General features: G+C 30.5%; 2 long non-coding RNA genes and 1 pseudogene across 2 annotated transcripts in view; 2 read left to right on the top strand and 1 right to left on the bottom strand.

Annotated features, from left to right (window-relative positions):
• LOC111027112 overlaps nt 1–2,826 on the bottom strand; it is a 4,551-nt gene extending 1,725 nt beyond the window's left edge. Inside the window, exons 1-3 of the long non-coding RNA XR_002603756.1 lie at nt 2,295–2,826; nt 1,717–1,908; nt 1,436–1,656 (exon numbers count right to left, since the gene is read on the bottom strand). This is a non-coding gene — a long non-coding RNA (uncharacterized LOC111027112). The remainder of the gene's footprint in view (nt 1–1,435; nt 1,657–1,716; nt 1,909–2,294) is intronic.
• A 499-nt stretch (nt 2,827–3,325) lies between these two features.
• On the top strand, nt 3,326–5,243 carry LOC111027108 (annotated as a pseudogene).
• A 930-nt stretch (nt 5,244–6,173) lies between these two features.
• On the top strand, nt 6,174–6,485 carry LOC111027109. The gene is made up of 2 exons (XR_002603755.1): nt 6,174–6,289; nt 6,366–6,485. It is a non-coding gene; the product is annotated as an uncharacterized LOC111027109 (long non-coding RNA).
• The last annotated feature ends 1,879 nt before the right edge of the window (nt 6,486–8,364 follow it).

The raw sequence follows: 8,364 nt of genomic DNA, 5'->3' as shown, positions 1-8,364 counted from the left end.
TAGGTATTTTTGTGGTATTTAAAATTAATTTAACACACAAGATATTAGATGGGTCAACTGTCATAGGCAGGTATGAAATTAACATAGTACTTACGCTTAAATGTTTTCTTATATTAGAGTTTGAATTTTAATCCAACCTTGTAACACTTAGTATCGACACTACTTAAGCACTTCACTTCCAGCTTCTTGTAAAAAAAATTATCCTCAATGACTCTTAATACTTTAAAATATTTTTGATAATTTGGCCAGAGTAAAATTGGTTCTTCTAAATCTGCAACCTGATCTCGACTTCGGTTGAAGAATCACAATCACTCATTGTATTACAATTTAAAACAATTTAAACAAGAGTATATGGTTGATGCAATACAATTATTAGCAATCTGTATGAATGATAACAGCGAACACGATACGAATAATACGAACTCAAGTAATAAATATTACAATAGTGTAAAACAGCGTAGGTGGCTATACATGCAATATTGTAATAGTGTATAACTGATTGTGTGCTAATGACCAATTGGTAATTGGTTATTCGTAGTCCATACGCCCAAAATAATATTATTTTCTAATAAAATTATGGAAATAAGATATCACCATGTTCCACATATTATTATGGTGCTATAGCCATATTCATTTATTTATAGCATGAACTAAAAATAATTCGTGATGTTATAAAAAAAACGGCTGTGGCGATATAGTGACAAGGCTGGCATTTGGACGCACACTTGGTCAAGACAGAAGACGGGACATGACATGTGAATAAATTATTATTATGTAGATTTCGTTGATAATGACATCTTGGCCAGGTGCAACGGCGGGTTCGTTTTAGTTCAAATCACGGTTATCTACAGATATATATATCTAGTAGATAACCGTGGTTCGCAGTCAGAGTTGTACATCTTTTCCTTAGCAATGCCACCTCCTGTGCCGCTTAAAGGTTTAAATTTAATGAATGTAGAATGTATGTGTATAATACATATATCTATAATATTAATAAAGATTATACCTAATAATTAATATGTACATATTATAAAATATAAAACAATACAAATGTACATAAAAATTTTAATTTTTAAAATATTGAAACCTGTCTACAACGGACACCTGCCTATAACGGACAATTATTTTGGTCCCGTGACTGTCCGTTATATATAGGTTTCACTGTATCAAACATTACAAAAAATAGTTATAAATTATTGTAGACGATTNTATTTTTTTTCATATATAATTATCATTTAAATTGAAAGAAAAATTTAATTTTTAAATGTATTACAACTCATACAAATTTGATTATGAGTATTAAGTGTTAAACCTACTACCTAATAGTTTTGTCCTGATCACTATACTTACTCAAAATATGTTCTTTTCGATAAAAATATTTTTAGTATTTTATAATTTAACTATTTTAAGTTATCTTAAATAAATGTTTAATTACCATTGTTGCTATTTAATTTATTGTGTGTGCACAACATCGATGGTGTTTTGGTAATGCATATAGTAAATCATGGTCTTCATCATTTAGAATGTTCTCGAGAATGTTCAAGTTGAATGAGTCGATTTCTTCTAAATCATTAACAACCGTATCGTTCACTAGCAATGTATCAGTCTATTGTCATGTAGTCATGTAAATATCAACTACTTTTGTTAATGCTGCAACTAAAAACTATTTAATAAAACAAAAAATAAAAATAAACAATACACAATACACATTCTTACTTTGACTTGTTAATTTTTTGTTGTTCAAAAAATCTTCTAAAACTGGTTGTTTTTATCTGATTGTTTTAAAGAACTACCAGCATACAAGGTTAGGGTATGCTTCAATGATCCATCATTGCATCTCTTTAAAGTGTTTTTGTTCACCGCATTACCAATGTGATCAATTTTCTTTAATATAGTTGAATGTTGTGCCTGAATAAAATGAAATAATATAACCTTTTACTTAACATTATAAGTTTTGACAAATAATTTACATTTTTTGATTAGTGGCGCAACTGGGATTTATTTTTGAGGAAGGAGGGGGTTATTTATTTTATTTTATTTCATAAACACAAGAATACTGGGTCCCTCTGAGATGACTAGTGTGGGGGCCTAGAAAAATACATAATAGAGAATAATGAGATCTATGATACATCTTAAGCACTTGAAATTTGACTTTTAAAAAGCTGTATGCCACTGTTTTTGATGTATTTTTGTAATATATTAGGTATTTGTGTGGTATTTAAAATAAATTTAACACACAAGATATTAGATGGGTCAAGTGTCAAAGGCAGGTATGAAATTAACATTGTACTTACGCTTAAATGTTTTTTTACATTAGAGTTTGAACGTGAAGCCACCTTGTAACACTTTGTATCGACAGTCGACACAACTTAGGCACTTCACTTTCAGCTTCTTGTAAAAAATTATCCTCAATGACTCATAATACTTTAAAATATTTTTGATAATTTAGCCGGGGTAAAATTGGTTCTTCTAAATCTGCAACCTGATCGACTTCGGTTGAAGAATTACAATCACTTATTGTATTACCATTAAACACAATTTAAACAATGAAAACAAGAGTATACGGTTGATGCAATACAATTATTAACAATCTGTCGAAAGTCAAGCAGACAACAGCAAACACGATACGAATAATACGAACCCAAATAATTTAATAATAAATATTACAATAGTTGAATAGTGTAAAACAGCGTAGGGGGCATAGGTACATGCAATATTGTAATAGCGTATAACTGATTGTGTGCTAATGACCAATTGGCAATTGGTTATTCGTAGTCCGTACGCACAAAAATAATATTATTTTCTAATACAATTATGAAAATAAGATAATACCATGTTCCACATATTATTATGGTAATATGGTGCTCTATTAATATGCAATATAGCCATTAGCCATTAGCCATATTCATTTATTTATAGCAGAATCAGTTATCAGTCAATATCAATGTTTATGTTTTATATTATATTTATAGTTTTTAATTAAGAATATGTCGAACTGCATATTATGTTGTCTCCGTACGCAGTACTGCAGTACACACTACACACGTACAACGTACCACCGTATGGGTACGACATAGCTAAAGTTCGTATAATATTTCGCTATAATACATGTTGCCATACACCGTCTGCGTAATTAATAAAATAATTTGTGATGCTATTAAAAAACGGCTGTCGCGACATAGTGACATGGCTGGCATTTGGACGCACACTTGGTCAAGACAGAAGACGGGACATGACATGTGAATATATTATTATTATGTAGATGTCGTTGATAATGACATCTTGGCCAGGTGCAACGGCGGGTTCGTTTTAGTTCAAATCCGCGATGACGGGTGTATCACCAGCTGAAGTCATATGCACTACAATGCCGGCGGTGAAATCACAACTTTCGAACTTGATTCTTATCGGGCCTGCATATTTCAGCCCATTAAAAACTATTGATGCATCCAGTTGGCTGAGGACAGTGACCGGATCTTGAATTCGGAATTTCGGACGAAATATTATGAATCCATTGCGATATTCTTTATGGGCATGTATGTTAATGTATTATAAGAGCATTATGGTTTAAACTGTAGAATAGAGAATACATTATTCCACAGTGTTCATTGTAACAATAACACTAAAATAATATAATTTAAAGTAGAAGGATTATATTTTGATCATCCAAATCGGGTTTATCTTTTGTGTGAACAACGACGATCTATGTGTTGATGCAAAAACATTCGAAATGTTTAATATTTGTTTCACTTTTGAATTGCGGTGACATTAATGTTTATATTAGCACTGTACTATCCATTGAGGATTCAGACACACTTTAAGACTGAATCATTCGACCCACCGCACCAACACGTTCTTTTGTTCTGCAATATATTTTATACTTGGTAGCTTGTGCTTAAGGTCAGTGGGCGATCCTACCAATCTATTACTTATAACCTTATAAACTTACAATGAAATAAAAAAAATAAAAGTAATGGTAACTAAAAAAAAGGATTTTTACCTAATATTTTTAAGGCATTTCAGTATTTGTTATTTACCTTGGTCAATAAAGAAATTATATTCTGAAATGTACAATTTGTTTGCAGGGAATTTTACGTTTTGTCAAGACCCATGGACGACACTATTGAGCGAAAATCATCATGTTGCCACAATAGTGAAAATGGTAATAAGTTATAAAAATCAATGACTGACGGATTAGGATCTGGTGATATGAGAAATTCTTACATTAATATTGACATTTTTTTTTTATATATAGATTAGGGCTTTACCACACTTGCCACCACAACGGATTCCAGAATTTCCCGAAGACTTCCACATTCTTGGGGGTTTTCTGGCAATCACAAGGCTGGCAACTCGTATGGGCATACTGAACCGAATTGTTCAGTTAGTGGACTATGTTCGACAATACTGGTTAACAACAGTACGTCCATCTAGGTTTACTGTTTATAGTGTGAACATCTGTACCAATAATTATGTAGAAAGTTTTCACAGCATGCTAAAGTCCATCATAGGCCTACATCCCCCAGTCTGATCCTTTTACGGTAATTTATTTTTATAAAAATATATAATTGACAATAACTAAAATGGTGATTGACTTTTAATAATATTTTGCAGATCGATTACGTTCCATTGAAAGTAGAGTACCGAGAAAAACCTTACAAACAATCAACGGCCAGAGAGTAAGGCTATAAACTTTATAAGTTTAAATTTTTGAAATGGTTTTTAATAAATCAAACTTTAATTAAAGGTACGAAGATCAATTGTGTCTAGCAGAGACACAAATAACTGCATTTTGGCTGATGCTCAACAAAGCGTATGCTATGACACAATGACATAGTTAAAAAGAGTTTCCTACTCAGTGAAAGGATACATAAATATGTAAATAGACCCTTTAGCTAATTGTTGGTACCACATAAATTAAATTGAGTTTGTAACTAAATGACCATAAAATTGAGTTAAAGAAATCCTTCCTGAAGATTTGGGACAGCAACAGATCCATTCCACATTCATGGAGCTAGAATATTGGGGGGGGGGGGCATGGTCTTCAACGATCAGCAAAAGCACAGTTCCACGAATGGTCTGACATCCAGAACGTCCAAATGTGCGCCAACAACCAGAAAGTGGCAACGTTCTATTCATTGAAGATCATAATCTTCTCAGTAACATACAACTATACATGAAAATTAACAATACATTGTATACTCTAGTTACTATAATCTAAATATCAATATTATGGGAAATTTAAATATCATTGAGGCGCCTATCCAAATTCAAGGTAAATATATAGAAATAGAATGTGGTACAAAATATATTGTGTTTTAACTAAATATAACTTTTTTGTTTGTATGATTAGCAAATAATGAAGACCAAAATGAGCCACTTGACCTACCACAAAACAAAAGTATGCTTAGAATATTTCTATAAGTAAAATGTAGAAGTGTTGTCCTTGGGCAGTTTCTCCACCAAAGTACTTATGTATTGTATTTTATTATTTTACGCTCATATGCTTATTGTAACTGCATTGTAAAATATTCTAAATAATAAATAATAAAAATATTCACTTACTCAATCATAATTTAATTTTTATTTAAGCTCACCAGCCATTTGATTTGGATAATCCTATGTTGGAAGACTAGTTTTTTATATTATTATTAGAATATTTTTTTGTTACACAGACTAATTTTGTTGTTTCTGTTTTAGAAGTGCGAAACAGCAAATTTTACTCTCAGGAAATTACTTTAGCTCCATTAGTTTGAGTGAAAATTTTTTATAAGGCATCTCATAGACTTTTTACTGTATTTAAAATTTAAAGTGAGTGATGAGTATTTATGAAGTACAAACAATTTACATTTTTAAAACACTCATAACTCACTTTAAAATTAAAGTATAATAAAAAAGCCTGAGATACCCTTTTTAGCTTTAAATTTATAAAAGAGGTTAATTCACTCTAATTTTTAAACTAACAAAGCTAAATCTGAACTGCCAAACTTAAAATTTGCTATATGTTTAGGCACATGTAAGAAAAATATCAACATAACGTCCTCCTGGACAAAATTGAAAAATAAACTCACTTAAATACCTTTTATTCTAAAAGTGAGCATATAGATAATGTTTTGTTTGCCTTCAAAGTTGGAGCCAAGTAAATACAGCCAATAAGCCAATATTTTGGTGCCTTGCGGTCACGGATGGTGTTGTGGTGAGTGTGCGATTCGCTTAGATAAATGTGGTGTCTGCAAAATTGAATTTCCTACAACACAACCCATCCAAATAATGCACGTTAAATTAGGAGATAGTAATTATGAGTTAATAGATTGTAGCATTTTTCTTTTGTAATTTTATATTAAAAATGTACAATTTTTTATTAAAAGGTAAATGGATGCAAAATACTTCCTTACTCGATCCAACTGGAAGTCAGTGCCTTGGATGTATGCACCATGTACAATATGTACCAGACCAGACACAATACATACTGTTGGACTGTGGCCATGAATGATATTGTGCGACATGTAACTCAACACCTCCGGCCACATGTGAGGTTTGTGGTGAACCGGTCAAAGGCACTACAAGAATATTTTTAAATTAAGTATATATTTCATCATTTTTTGATGATTATTTGTATAGGTAGTTTTCTTTATGTATTTTTTTTCTTATTATTATTTACCTTTATAATTTTATGACTTGTTTAATTCTTTTTAAGATTGAGTAAAATGACTAAAATAAATATTTCATTTTTATATTTCCTTATTAATAATTATTCAGAATAAATTCTAAAAAACTTTCACCAATAGCAGATTATATGTTTTAATTGTTAAAACAAATTTCAAAAGATAAGAATACCACAATATTAATCTATCTATCATAGACATTGGCTCAAACGACTATAAAATTAAATATGGCAGATTTGTGTTAGTTATTATTTCATCATATTTGCAATTTCTACCTTTAAAAATTGAAAATAGTAATCAGGCTTACTTATATAATATCTACTTATTCTTAATATTTTATCTACCAACTAACCTCATTAAATTGCAATACTTCATTAAGCACTTCATCTGCCAAAATATGACAAAAATAGTAATTTAAATACAAAAATTGAAGAAAAAAAACATGTTAGTAGACAGCTTTTGGTCAAATCACAATTAATATGTGCTGTAGACGCCTATCATCCGAATAGGTTGAATGTATTTGAAATAGCTACAAACCTTCAACCGCAGACAGGATGGTCTTGTATCAATGTGAGAATTAATGGGAAAATAATATTTAAGTTACACAAAATACATTTTCTCTATAGAAACTGGAGACAACAAATTGTGTTTATAACAAATAACTCAATGAATCTCAAATTAAGAGATGTGATTGGAATTAAAAAATATTTGCTAGATATTAAAAGTATTGTGGGTCCAGCAGCAATTATTTATTTTGAGTTATATTAGTAATATAAGATGGGAGAGGTTTAAATGACTATAAGGATTGTAAACAACAGTACAAATATAATTTTTACCTTGTCAGTTGTCACTTGTCAAATCATAGGAAAAAAATGACTTAATGACATTGAGATGGATANAATGTCATTATAATAATATATATATTTATCATTTATGAACAATTCTATATCGATTTTAGTTTTCGTCTTAAGCTTAAATTAAATCAATTAATTAAATATCTTTAACTAAATAATTTTTACTCCGGGAAACCGTCTGTTTATCGTCGACGAATATCGCAACGGTTCGTAGCGGTACCTACCAACATATATTATAGCCAAATATTATACGAACATTAGCTATGTCGTACCCGTTCGGCCGTATGTGTGTACTGTGTACGGAGCATTGATTATAAAGGTAAAATATAGGTATATATAGTATTTATAATCAATGGTTGTATGTGTGTAATGTGTATTTTTGTCCGTTATGAAATTGTTGGCATTAGTGTCCGTGTCCGTAATAGAAGGATTCCGTTATAGATAGGTCGAAACACATTAGAATGCCTATATCTTTTTGTCGGGACCTGGCAATTTTGTCCGTTAAGAGAGGAGTTCATTATAGACAGGTGTCCGTTAAGTCAGGTTTCACTGTACCTAGTTACTTCTGATGTGGACGTATCCTATGTAAATATAATATATCCAATTAATTCATAACGCTGTTTAAAATTACAATACTAGGAAAAGTAGCTACCTAAGCCATACAAAAAATTGTTCGACTTAATTTGTAAAAACAAATTTTTTTTGTGTCAACGAAATTTGAAAATAAAAATGGGAAGAGGGGCATGTGCGCCCGTGGATAAATGAGTTTTAAGAATCAAAATACAAAAAAAATATGGAAAGATGTGTATTAAAAATAAATATTAAAGTCTGCAGTCTACAATATTATT

The sequence above is a fragment of the Myzus persicae genome, unplaced genomic scaffold, assembly GCF_001856785.1.
Source record: "Myzus persicae strain clone G006 unplaced genomic scaffold, MPER_G0061.0, whole genome shotgun sequence".
NCBI lineage: Eukaryota > Metazoa > Arthropoda > Insecta > Hemiptera > Aphididae > Myzus > Myzus persicae.
The sequence above is the reverse complement of the archived record's forward strand: the minus strand, read 5'-3'. Positions and strand labels throughout refer to the sequence as shown.